The 12,812-nt window shown below is 43.6% G+C and overlaps 1 protein-coding gene across 5 annotated transcripts in view; it reads left to right on the forward strand.

The window, feature by feature from the left end:
* Positions 1-12,812, forward strand: part of LOC109858453 (zinc finger protein 418-like) — a 156,173-nt gene that overhangs the window by 45,511 nt on the left and 97,850 nt on the right. For 2 of the 5 annotated variants that reach the window (XR_002250618.1, XM_020435713.1), the window contains exons 1-2: positions 2,296-2,713; positions 11,644-11,704. The gene's annotated coding sequence lies outside the window, so the exon portion shown is untranslated. Of the gene's footprint in view, positions 1-2,295; positions 2,722-8,241; positions 8,311-11,643; positions 11,705-12,812 lie in introns of those variants that run through there. The other 3 variants (XM_020435714.1, XM_020435716.1, XM_020435715.1) reach the window with 3 other exon arrangements.

The raw sequence follows: 12,812 nt of genomic DNA on the forward strand, positions 1-12,812 counted from the left end.
TCTTATATTATATAATATTAAATAATATTATCTTTTTTACTCTTTTTCCTGTCACATGGCTTTAGTCACGTGTTGTGTTAGTATTAAAAAAAATAATAAGTATATAAAATAATAAATTTGTAGTTACACAAGTAAATGCAATCGTTCTCTTTCTTTCTCTCTAGCGCGTGTACAGTTCCATTCAAAGTACTCGATTGCGGAATATGTTAAATTAGCTCGCGCACACATGAGGCGGCTGTCGAAGGCCCTTCTTTCCCGAGAAACGTTTTCCGAAGAGCGCGATCCGTGGAAAAAGATCGGTTGGAAACTCGTCTCGATTAGTCGGACTCTTCTCTCGTTTCTGTAGTCTGTGAATTTCGCTCGCGAAATAACGAGACGAAGTAACGATCTATCATCTCTTGACTACATTGATACTACTCTTCTCTTGCTTTCTGTCGTCGTAGTTGCGCGCCGGGGTACAACACGACGAGTGGAAGGGCTTCAAGTCGTTTAACAATTCTTCAGTCTTTAATTGCTTCCGCTTTCCTGCCGGTTGGTGCGTTGGTTTTTTTTTGTCGCTTATCTTTCCGCCGTAGTTTACATTCGGGATTTCTACGATCCCGCGCGCTCTCTCGTTAGAAGACGAATCGTTAATTACTCTCTCTCTCTCTCTCTCTCTCTCTTTCTCTCTCTCTCTTTCTCTCTCTCTCGTCTGTGCGCCGCCTTAATCTCCAGTCGATGTCCTTGTTAAGAAAGATTAGCTGACTTCTGTCGCGAAGATCAAAAGATTCGCTCCCGACGCGAGGGAATGTCAATTATCGCGAGACGCAGCGTTAAATAAAAATTTAAATTAAAAAAATAGAATAAAAACTTTTTTTGTCGTTTCTCATCAAAATTAACTCGACGTATTTATCGATCGCGCGGTCATTTTTGCTCGAAACGTCGTTGTTAAGAGCGCGGAACGATCGATTTTCGCATCTGCACGTCAATTTCCTCCTTGAATTGTCGTCTCTGCGAGAAACGGAGCCGCGACTTCTCGCTCCGCTCCGGGGAGCGAACGCGCGGAAATGTGGAGCAGAAATGTTAAATGGCTTGGTTCGCGGGAACACGGAGGAGGAGAGAACAGGATACGCGCGTTACAAGCCCCCCTTTCGCAGGATTCGGTTCGGAGGACGAATCGATGTTGGCGCGCGCACACATTGTGCGCGAAGATGAGTGTCGCCGGATTGTGACGACACCCTCGATCGCGGGTTTAATTGCTCTTTCCTCGTTTTGCGCGGAAATCAACGCTCCGAGTATGTGTGTGTGTGTTCAACAAGTGACGTGCGCCAGCAAACGCTAATTATTTTTGATTATACAACAATTGATGGAACAGATGTACGTGTAACAACCGATTGGCGCGCTTGTGCCAAGATAAATTTGAAGATCGCTTGTTAGACGAGCGAGAGCGTTGTCTTTTTATTCTCTCGGTTCACCGCCGAGTCGCGCTTTCGCGTTTGTATCTATCAACGTTTGCAAGGGTTTTTGCTCACCCTGACTCTAATGGTTGCCTCTCGGCTTAATGCCCGCTCGATTTTGCCCCGGCAACTTCCGCAGCCTGTTGTTGTGCTGCACACAACAACCGACTGTAGTTTCTTGCGTCTTCCCGTTATGGTTGCGTATTATATTAGGAGTAATTATTTTATTGAGTTTCGACAAGTTAGAGCGCGCACAACCGCGCGCAGTTAAAACGTTTTAATCGTCGCGCGCGCCCCGCTCGCGCAATCAATTTCCTACGAATTGTGCAAACATCTCATAGATTATCGCGTTACACTTTGGATATCGCGTTTATGAAAATCGCGCCGATAACCGGCTGCGTTACGTAATAGATAAATAGAAAGTGCGTAATATATTTCTTCTTCCAATATATTTCGAGTTAATTTATTTTGAATATATTTTGTTAATGTGAATAAAAACTCTAGCTTGTTGAAAATCAATAATGAAATTTTCGCGTTTGTCTCTGTTTCTTCGTTAATATTATCTCACCTCGGATCAAGCTTGAAAATTTTAATCCCGAGTATCGTATCTGATGCTAACGCGTGAAATAATTAAATATCGGATGCAGGAACGAACATAAAACGTGACGAGGGAAGGTAAAACAAAATTTACTAGGCGAGAAACACAAGAGAATTAAGAAGAAGAGAACAAGGGCGAAGGGCGTCGCGCGTTCGGTCCTGGTTGAGCGTCACTGCAGTCTCGCCGCTCTCCCCTCCACTCGCGCTTCGCCCCCTCTCCCGCTGGTCGGCACGTCGCCGCTGCCAGTCGACGGCGGGCGCTTGCAACGTACGTTTCGTGTCCGCGATTTTGGGGTAACCGTTCTATTCTCTCCTTTTCTTTTATCTGTTTTCTCTCTCTTTCTATCCGTGTTACCTTTCTTCAAATCCGTATATATATCGTTCGACAAAAACGACGACAGTGATTCCGCCCGCGCTTTGGTCCTTTGGCGTCCGCGATACCTCGCGACGCGACGCGGCCGCGTCGACACGTGCACACACACGAGCGCACAAATCGCAGGGACGAGAGAATTCAAAACCCGAGGCACGTTTCCGGGCGGTACGTCGTCGCGCGCTGCTCTCGCTCTCGGTGCGTTTGTTTTGACATGTGTATAGTCTGCCATATTGGATTACCGCATCGCTGCCGTCGTCTCTGCTGCGGAACACCCGGACGCGGGACGCAACTTTGGCGCTGAAGAAAGGTGGGCAGGTAGCAATCACCGTTCGTTCCGTTGGCACGAACGAGCAAACGACGACGACGACGACGACGACGACGACGACGACGCGGCGAGGCGTCGTCGTCTTCGTTTCTGTGTGTGCGTGCACGCGCACCGAAAGTACGGCGTTTTCGGGTCCGTTCAATAACGACGACGAGCGTCGTCGTCTCGCCGAGTTGCGGCGAGCGAGAAGCCGCGTTTTCGTCGCGTTTTTTTTTCTGTCGCGCGCGTTTGATATAAAAAAAAAAAAATTATCGCTACATGTATGATAAATCTTAGCTTTCGATCTCGAGATCTCTCTCTCTCTCCTTTCACCTTGGCTCGTCTAAGACGCGCGCGTTTTCGGAGCGAAGACGTGCCCGTACTAGCCGTCGGCGAAACGCTTCGATCGCGTGACGCGCGAAATGGCGCGGCACGTCTCTCGCGCGTTTCGCGACTTCTCGACGACGATGACGACGACGACGACGACGCTCGCTGATTCGGAGACCGTGTCGAAGACAAAACGCGCAAACCGCACGGCCGACCATTTCCCGACGTTTAAATGTGATGCGTTAGAAGCGCATCGCACAGTTATATTTTGCATCGCGCGCGCGTCCGACGTTCCTCCCGGACGAATCCATTTGTTTCGAAAGCGGTGCGAGTCCAATATTCGTTGAATATTACATCACACCGACGGAAAAGTCGAAATTTAGCGCGCGAGGTAGATTTTACACACAATTTTGTCCGCCTTACATTTGTAACTGCTGCCGATGGTTTTTTAAATAAGGTCGCAAAATTGGACGTTTAAGAAAAAAAAATGCAACGACAAGAATAACAAGTGTGTTCGAAAAGCTGTGCAAAAGCTGTGTTTTCGCTGTCGAACAGCGGAGATGCGGGTTTGCCTCCTGCGAAACAAGTCGAAGCGCGCGCGCTGTCATGTAGCGATCGCTCGATATTATATTCGCTCGCGTTCTACGCCGTGAAAGGCCGAGCGGGCAAGTTTGTTCGCAGTGTTACGAACACAATATACACTCGGCTCGCTTATCGTTTACGACCCGAGAGCGTTAATATATATATATATATATATATATATATATATATGCACACACACTTAGATGTAGAAGGCAAATATCGTATGTGCACCATACCGATACGGATCTCAAAATGAGAAACGTTGGTCTCCTCCCCTCCTTCTCCGCGCGTCTCCTCCTTTTAACCACCTCGTCTATTTGCGAGAGGCTTGCAAATGCTATTGTTTGAACTGTGATGCTTCATACGTTGGACAGACTAGAAGAATGTTACATCTAAGAATCAACGAACATAAAAATCATATTAGAAGAAATTCTTCTCAAGGATCGGTTATCACAGACCACAGGATTCAATGTTCCCATGATTTTGATTGGGACAATATAAAAATTTTAGACAATGAAAAATCTTACGTTAAAAGATTGATATCAGAAACTCTATATATACGAAGCCAAAGCCATGGTCTTAACCTGCATAGCGACACTGAAAATCTTGATCGATCATACTTACCTTTTGTTGATAATACTTTATAGTGTAGCTTGAGCGTTGACAATGACTTTCATTTTTATTTATATTTAAACCGTTGTACATTTCTGTCGGTCTTCAGTTGCTTTTGTATTACCAAATTGAAATCATGTGACTCGATTAAGATTTTGTCAAGAACAACATTATTATGTACGTTAATCAGCGACCATTTACATCTAATTGTTCTGTAAGTTGTAATTGTAATTCTATAAAATTTGCGAATCTAACATTTGATTTCTTTGTAGATATATATTGATAAAGGCCTAATCAAAGGCTGAAAACGTTTTATATATCACGTACTTGAACGTTAATATTACACACACATTATCACCTGTGTTTTTTGCTTCAAAGGGCCATGAAATTTTCCTGTTCTTTTGAATATTTCTCGCGTTACACAAGCGACGTTTAAGTATTTTACACCAGACCACAAAAAACCGCCAAATTTTTAAATTTTATTTCAGTTGAAAACTTTTATCAAAATTTGGGGGGCAAAACAAAAAACTACTCCGCGGGTGTAGTTGTACCGGTCGGATTTGAATAAAAAATCAAAGGAGAAACCGAAGAAGAAAGAATTTTTTAATATTCATGCGCGCGTTTACTACGCGCGTGTCTTATTAGATTCTTTAAGAACAGTTGGCGAAGAACGGAAATATTTTTCTTCTCCAATCTCTTACACACATATACAACTCGTATATTCGCGCGAGCGCAAGCTTTTATCAATTTATTCCTTCGGGCGAAAAATCCCGAAACCTACCCACCCCCGTTGCATTCCCGAGAAGCAAGTCGAGAGGAAATCTGATCCCGGCGGTGTTCAATGTCGAAGAAGACGATTTCTAGACGAGACGACTACTGCCCGCGATCTCGACGAAATGCCCGCTATTTTTGACGATTATGCCGGCCCACAGCCGCGCTCAGCTGTTAACTTTTCGCGCGACCGAAAAGTGAACGTTCCTCTCTTCCGCGCGACTGACTTTTCTCTCTTGCCGTGATTCGGTTTCGATGTCGGCGCAAACCTCGACACGGTCTCTCGGATTACATAACGCAATTAAACTCGAGCGATTCTCGTAATGACACGACGACGTGAGTCACACACACACACCTCCGCCGTGACGGATGTAACGACGCGCTGCTGCGTAGAAGAGCGCGAATGATATCATCCGGAGACGCTCGCGGAACAAACCTCGATTTTCCTCCGCCTCTTCTCTTCCCCTCGCGTGCGTCATTCATCTTTCGCATCGACGTCAAATGTCGAGCAACGATAAATTCGACGCGATCTGTCGTTGTCCTGTCGCGCGCGAAATCCCATCGATTTTTTTTTCACGCTTGTTTTACGTAGAGAAACAACATTTTCGCGTACTCGATATAGTCTGAGAAAATCCTGCCCTTCTTTCTCATTGGTTTTCTTTCTTCATCGAGATGGAGTTCCGATCTCGTAACGGTACAGATTATTCCGCGAAGAGAAAGACGGGGTCGGCCTGTTACTGAGAGTACAGTCATCGAAAACAAACGAAAGAGAACGACGACGACGACGGGCTCTTTTACGTCGGGTTGAAAGATTTTTTTCTCGGGTTTGCGCAACAAAAAGAAGAATCGGAGAAACATGGAAGATCGCGCGAACGGGTCACGGTCGTGGCTCTCTCACATCATCGGTCGGGGTTTGTTCGAACGGGGGGGGATTCGTTCGTGTGTGTTCCTCTCGTCGCGGTCACTCCGTTTCTCTCGTCGCGGGAACAAAGGAAAGTAACGAGCTCGGAAAGCGAGAGACCGGAGGCGGAGGAGAGAAAGGAAGTAAACACGCGCGTTACACGTTTCGCTCGTTTTGTGCGTGCGTGAAACGAAACGCGCGAGGACGCGCAGATATGTGTGTTTTTCTCGCACTCGGATTTTTAAATATCGGCCCCGCGAGCCGCACGTAAAAATTATAATTCGCGCGTCTCGTAACAAAAGGTTTCGACGTTCGCACGTTCGGAGAAATTCTTCGTTCGCGACGACGAAGGAAGAAAAACACACACGATGTGAGTGGAAACGCGTTTGTAGCGCGATCAGCTGCTGCGAGACTTAGAGACTCGGTTTTTTAATTAGGTCGAGCGAAGGAAGGAACGCGCGCGCAATAATCTTTGTGTTTCTTTAGCGAGAATACCACGCGAGGGTGAAGAAAAAAACACACACACGGCCTTCCCTAGGAAGGAAGGCGGAAAACAATGGGACGCGATTACATTTGCGAAAGAATTTTTTACGCATTTACTCTCGGCGCATATATACACGCGCATATAATCCCGCTTACTTACTTGTCCGAGTTTTCAGACAATTCTCGTGTCAGAGAGTTTTTTTTAATCCTCGCGTGTGTAACGCGGTTGAATTTTTTTCATTTCGCGAGGTATAAGAGGTATTCCGCGGAAATCGGAGCGGAGAATAACGCTCTTCAAAGGGAGAGAAAACTAAATTCGCTAACGTCATCGCGGAAGCGAGTGTCGCCGAGCGTGTGTTGTCTTTTTCGAGTTTCGCGGAAGTTGCGCGCAAAAGTCAAACAAATGAAGAAGACACACGTGCGGCTAGAAGAAAAGATCTATGAAAGCACCTCTGTCATTTCCTACTCCAGTTTTTCCCCGTTCGCAAAAATTTGCGATTAATTTTCAATCTCGTACACCGAAAAAATTGTATTCTTGTTTTGAGGAGATATCCCACTTACTTTAAGTATATTTTATACTAAAATAGGCGCCAAGAAGAGTTCTTATTTTAAGAGGAAAATCCTCTAAATAGTAATATTGATAAGAATGTAAAAAGCCTCTATAGAAAAACATATATGTCTCACTATCGAAAAAGACTATATTCTTAAATTAAATTTCAGAAGAATATCATCTAAAATCTTGAAGAAGATTTTTTAAGTATAAAATCTTCTACTTACGAGAATATAATTTTTTCGGTGTGTAAACTCTTCGTGTTGCTAAAAAAATATATTACACATTATTATATTAACATCTAATTTATATTTTAATTATCTCATCGACTTCCGGTGATAATCGCAGAGAACTTTGATTGGATTAGCTCGCAACATTAAACATCGCACCCATTATCGTCTCAACATTCGTGCGTACACCGAAAAAATTGTATTCTTGTTTTGAGGAGATATCCCACTTACTTTAAGTATATTTTATACTAAAATAGGCGCCAAGAAGAGTTTCTTATTTTAAGAGGAAAATCCTCTAAATAGTAATANATATATTCTTAATTTCAGAAGAATATCATCTAAAATCTTGAAGAAGATTTTTTAAGTATAAAATCTTCTACTTACGAGAATATAATTTTTTCGGTGTAGAGATCAGACAATTACAGAGATAGACATTTCTCGTGTGATGTCATAAGAGACACACGTGTGAGACATTGATCGAGATTAGATTAATTTTATGATTAGACGCACGCACGCGTCGTCGTCAAAGCGTATCTTTTGAAGGGTCCGAAAAATATAAAAGATATTTTATACGAGAGAGAGAGATACGAGAGCGGAAAATAGAATTAGACTCGAAACACTTGGGATATATTCCGGCGCTCCTCGCGAGGAGCGTTACGCAAACACGTCGCGCGTGTAACATCCCTCGCGAAAGAAGCGTAAAAACATTGAACGTGACCCGATTCACTCGGGTTATTCATAGCGGTATATATATGTATATACACACACGCTCGGTTAAGTCTCGCCGAGATGCGCGGCGTATATATTCGTGTATAAGTGCGTGTGAGCGTGCGTTTGTGTGCGACTTACTAACGCGCGCACAACTCGAGGCTGACGTAAGCGCGTAGGTGTGAAAGAGCGAGCGAGACAGAGAGAATTAATTCGTCGACTAAACGATACGCCTGCCTACGCCGCATCTGACTCCGCTTTGCGAGATCCGAGCTGTAAAAGATAATTGAATCTTTCGTTAACCGATATTGATCCGCCTTTGTTCCACGCGCGTCTCACAGCGGGCAAGAGAATTCTCGCTCGAGATTTATTTTGTGCTGAAAGAGAGAGAGAGAGAAAGAGAGAATCGCAAAATTTCGCAGCATTTCGCCACGAGGTATTAATTAAAAGTTATTTGTTATTTACACATATAAACAATTATATAAATATAAACTTATTAAATTTTGTTTAATGTATTATATGTATCAATATTGTATTTGAATCGCAATTTATTGTCGTGAAAAATAGATTAAATTTGCGTTTGAAAATTAAAATTGAAAAAAAAAACAATTCGAAGACGGACACGTTGCCTGGCGTATTCGATTTAATTACAAGAGTTTGTAGCGAGAGAACTGATTAACTGGAAACGTTGGAAATTACGATTCCTCTCTCGGTTCCGTTAAATTCTTCTCCCCACCTGCGTTAATGAGAAAGATTAAGGGTTAATTTTGCTTTACCTCAAACCGCGAGCTTTGTGGGGAAGCTCTCTGTACAAACTTATCACAAGAAAGAGAGAGAGGGAGAGAGAGAGAGAGAGAGCGCTATTGTGGAGGTTTTGCCTTAATTAACTGTCCTAAATTCGCGCACGCGCGCGCGCGCGCGCGCACTAAGGAAGAAAAAAAAAAGCATCCGTCAAAGGAACGTTTCTTTAGATTAGTGGCTCGCCTTTGTCTCGTCGCGCGCTCAATGGGACTTAATTAATTTTTCGCCCGGGCGTTCGAGTAACCAATTAGCTGATTTTTTTGTAAAATTGATCTTTTGCGCGCTCGAAATTTTTTCCGCAATCCTGCGAACGAGATAACAAGAAACGTTAGAATTAATTTCGCACCCAAATGAATCTTCAACACAATGACCCGACAATGCTTTTATTTATTGCATCCAACTCGTGCGCGCGCGAGAGAGAGAAACAAATCTCTCTTCGCGAACAAACGTACAGAAATTTACAGTCGGTCGTTTCAAGCTGCCGACTTCGCTCGTAAGATCGATCTTTCGGGAGCCCTCACGAAAATTCTGGAAGAGAGCAAGAGCGCCCCCGGATCCCGCTTCCGGTCGCGGGAGAAATATCACCGGTAACGCTCGCCGCGCCGCAAGAAATTTCCATGCAAATGTTTCGTGATCGATATCCACCGCCGACGCCGATCCGCGGCATCTTTCTCCGTTCGCCTTTCGCGCCCATATCGTCGTATTCCCGTCACTTTTCCCATGGGTTCTTCGAGCGGGGGAGTAGGTTTACCCTCGAGAAACACGACGATGAGAGAATGTGTGTGTGAGAGAGAGAGACAGAAAGAACATTCCGCTCACAGTGTGGGAGATGCAAATTTCCGAATCAACAATTTAAAGCCGTCTACTCGTTTAATTAAGGGGTTTCGGAATTTCTCTCCGTTTTCGTGCTAGAAACCTCGATTTATTTCCCTCATGGAATAAAATAAACCGCTCGCGCGCGCAACAACTACTCGCGGCGAACTTTTGTTTTTCGAAAGCGCACTCTCGGCTTGATATACATGTGCACAACGTTGATGCGCCGCGCGATGCGTCTTTGCGCGATTCCCGCGAGAGAAAAGTCGCGACGGGTGGCTTCGCTGCTCTCCTCTGCTCGACTTTTGTTTTTTTTTTATTTTAATTTACACGCGGAGAATATTTTTCCTCCGTGATCGCGCGGATTTTTTTCATTGGCCATCCGGCGTATGACGCGATCGAGGTACAAATGCGCATTACGCGTCATTGATTTTTCTCGTTGCTATTATTACGCGCCATTGAATCCTCATCCGTTGTTACATACGTGTGTGTGTGTTTTACGTACGTGTCCTTTACGCACTACACACACACACACACCCCCAGTCTCTCTCGCGTGGCACCTAATTGTTCAGTAGGCGCAGCATGTGCTCGACTAATATTTGCTCGTTTGTCGTGTACAATCGGTATCTCGGTCTTAGAACAACAGTCTTGCTTGTTGTTGTGCTTGCTTGGTGTTAAAATTAGTGCCGTTGTAACGTCGAGTATTGCCGGGCAAAAACTCAGCGTTTGCTGTTTTGCATTTTCTGTATTTTTTTAATTTTTTTTTTTTAATTATTTTTTTTTATTATATTTATTACACGTCCGTTATTTCTCCGCGATCGTAGATTGCAGTAAAATTTCACGTCGTTGAAAAACTACGTACTCAACGCACGATTTAAAACAATTTTAAATATTTATTTTTTTATTGTACATTTTAAAATATATTTTTTATATTCTCTTTTATTTTAAATCCAAAAACGATCTGTTTAGTCTGTTTCGTCGCTCGGTTTTACGAAACACGATCCAAGTGCATTGCTTGAAAAAAAAAACAAACAAAAAAAAAAAGAAATTGCGAGAAACAAACCGACTCGATTCTCGATGCTCGAATTCGCACCGCGTCGATGTGGCGCGAACTTATTCACTTTAACGCAACGCGCGCGCGTTGCATTGAGTTGCTTGCGCGATTCGTCGTCGCGACGACGCGCGTGTTTTCGTTTAACGAGGCGACAAATGGGGGGCCCTTGCAAAATGCGTTCCGTCGTCACGAGAACAAAAAGCCCGCGTCTCCCTCCCGCGTTCACCTCTCTACGGAGAGAGCTCCTGGCCCTTGCCTGGTCCCGCGGCCCAACATCTGTTACCCTCTGTCGCTAATTGTTATTGCACGTACGACGGTGAACGTTGCCCACACAGTGATGTGGTCATTAAACTTCCCCATTACATTATTGCCGGGTCGGTCGACGTTGCAGCGCAGCGGCGGCGGCGGCGGGTTTCGGGGCTCCTTTCTCGCTCGGACGAGCACTTTTAAACAGTCGGAGCACTTTAGGTGAGCGCGAGCGACGATTTTCCCCGGCTACGCTTTAAAAGCGGCGATTTACACGCCGCCGGATTAAAAATATGGTCGCGCGGTTACGCAAACTCCCGCCCTCCCCTCCTCGTGACATCCGACGCTACGCTCGTAAACTCGCCTCGAGGGGGCCGCGTTTTTTTTGTTTTTTTTCAACACCGATTTTACAGAAATAGGTGACTGACTGCAGGCAGATGCCTTAGCAAACGCGCGTTCAACCGAATACCGAGCGCGCACGTTTATTTTCGGTAGCGTCTCTCTCTCTCTTCGCGTCTTTCTGCGCGCGGCGGAATTAATTTCCCGCGTTTTGTTTTACCGCGGTCTTTTGTATGATCTAATTTCGCCCGTTGTTGTAATACACGGTGTTTGTATATTGTAACACACAGAACGTAATTGTTGCTGGGGCGCGGACGGAAGAAGATTTATTTACGAGAGCGCTGATTTAATTTCGAACGCGTAGAAAAAACTCGATCGTGATTTCCGGATGCAACGGAATAATAAAATTTGCGAACAACGTTTTTTTGTTGATTAAAAAATAACACAATTGTGGTTTTGCAACGAAATCGATCGATCTTTTTGATTTTCTTGTTACAGAATCTTTTTTTGTTACAGAACGATCTACCTACCGGATCAAGCATGGAACCGATTGCAACGATTGCGCGGCACAGTTAAGGTAAACTGAGAGATTTTTTTTTTTGCACATATCTCCCGCGATTAATTAACCGTTGCGCAACCTAACGGTTGCGCAATCGCGACGATTACGTGTGTGTGTGTGTGTTACACGCGCCATTTCGCGCTCGCACGTCAAACGATGATGATTCGATCCAAGATGGTACGCGATGGTTACCACCCACGTATACACGTGTATACGTTTGTTACGATTGGCATATAAGCGTTAATTGCGGGTCATTGGGTCAGACCCAACGGTAACGATTCGCGCGCACATCGGAGAGCGATTTCGCAACACTGTGTTCCGTATGTATAAAAGAAGAACGAGCAACGATCTCCAGCCGACACACATGTTTCTTGCTGCTGGCTTCGAATCTGACAAGCACGAAGAAATGAAGAAATTGTTGTGTTGCAATATCGTTACTCCCTACGTATAATCCCGTAACTCCAAAACGCAAATTTTAGAGGAGAGCAGTTTAAAAGTATAAAGCTTCATATGTTTCCCTATAGTTAGGGATCTTTCGGTTTCAAATTTGTACCTTATTTATGAATATTTTTTTTTTAATATTTGGTGACCATAAAGAACATGACTTTCTAAGTATCATTATGCAATAAACTGAAAATCCCATATGTGACACTTATGTAATTATACGTAGGGAGTGACGATACACCGAAAAAACTGTATTCTTATTTTGAGGATATCCCACTTACTTTAAGTATATTTTATACTACAATAGGCGCCAAGAAGAGTTTCTTATTTTAAGAGGAAAATCCTCTAAATAGTAATATTGATTAGAATATAAAAAGCCTCTATGGAAAAACATATATATCTCACTATCGAAAAAGTCTATATTCTTAACTTAAGAATATATTCTTAAAAATAAAGAATATATTCTTAATTTCAGAAGAATATCATCTAAAATCTTTAAGAAGATTTTTTAAGTATAAAATCTTCTACTTACAAGAATATAATTTTTTCGGTGTATATTAACATCCGTCTTTACATCCGCCATTGAGTTAAATTACATCTCCGTTACACTTTTGTTTCTCTTTCTTTTGGTTTCGAAAGTTTTCTCGTCAACGAATCAATAATAAAAAAAAAAAAAACTACG

Source organism: Pseudomyrmex gracilis, unplaced genomic scaffold, assembly GCF_002006095.1.
Source record: "Pseudomyrmex gracilis isolate BER0280 unplaced genomic scaffold, ASM200609v1 scaffold_205, whole genome shotgun sequence".
Taxonomy (NCBI): domain Eukaryota; kingdom Metazoa; phylum Arthropoda; class Insecta; order Hymenoptera; family Formicidae; genus Pseudomyrmex; species Pseudomyrmex gracilis.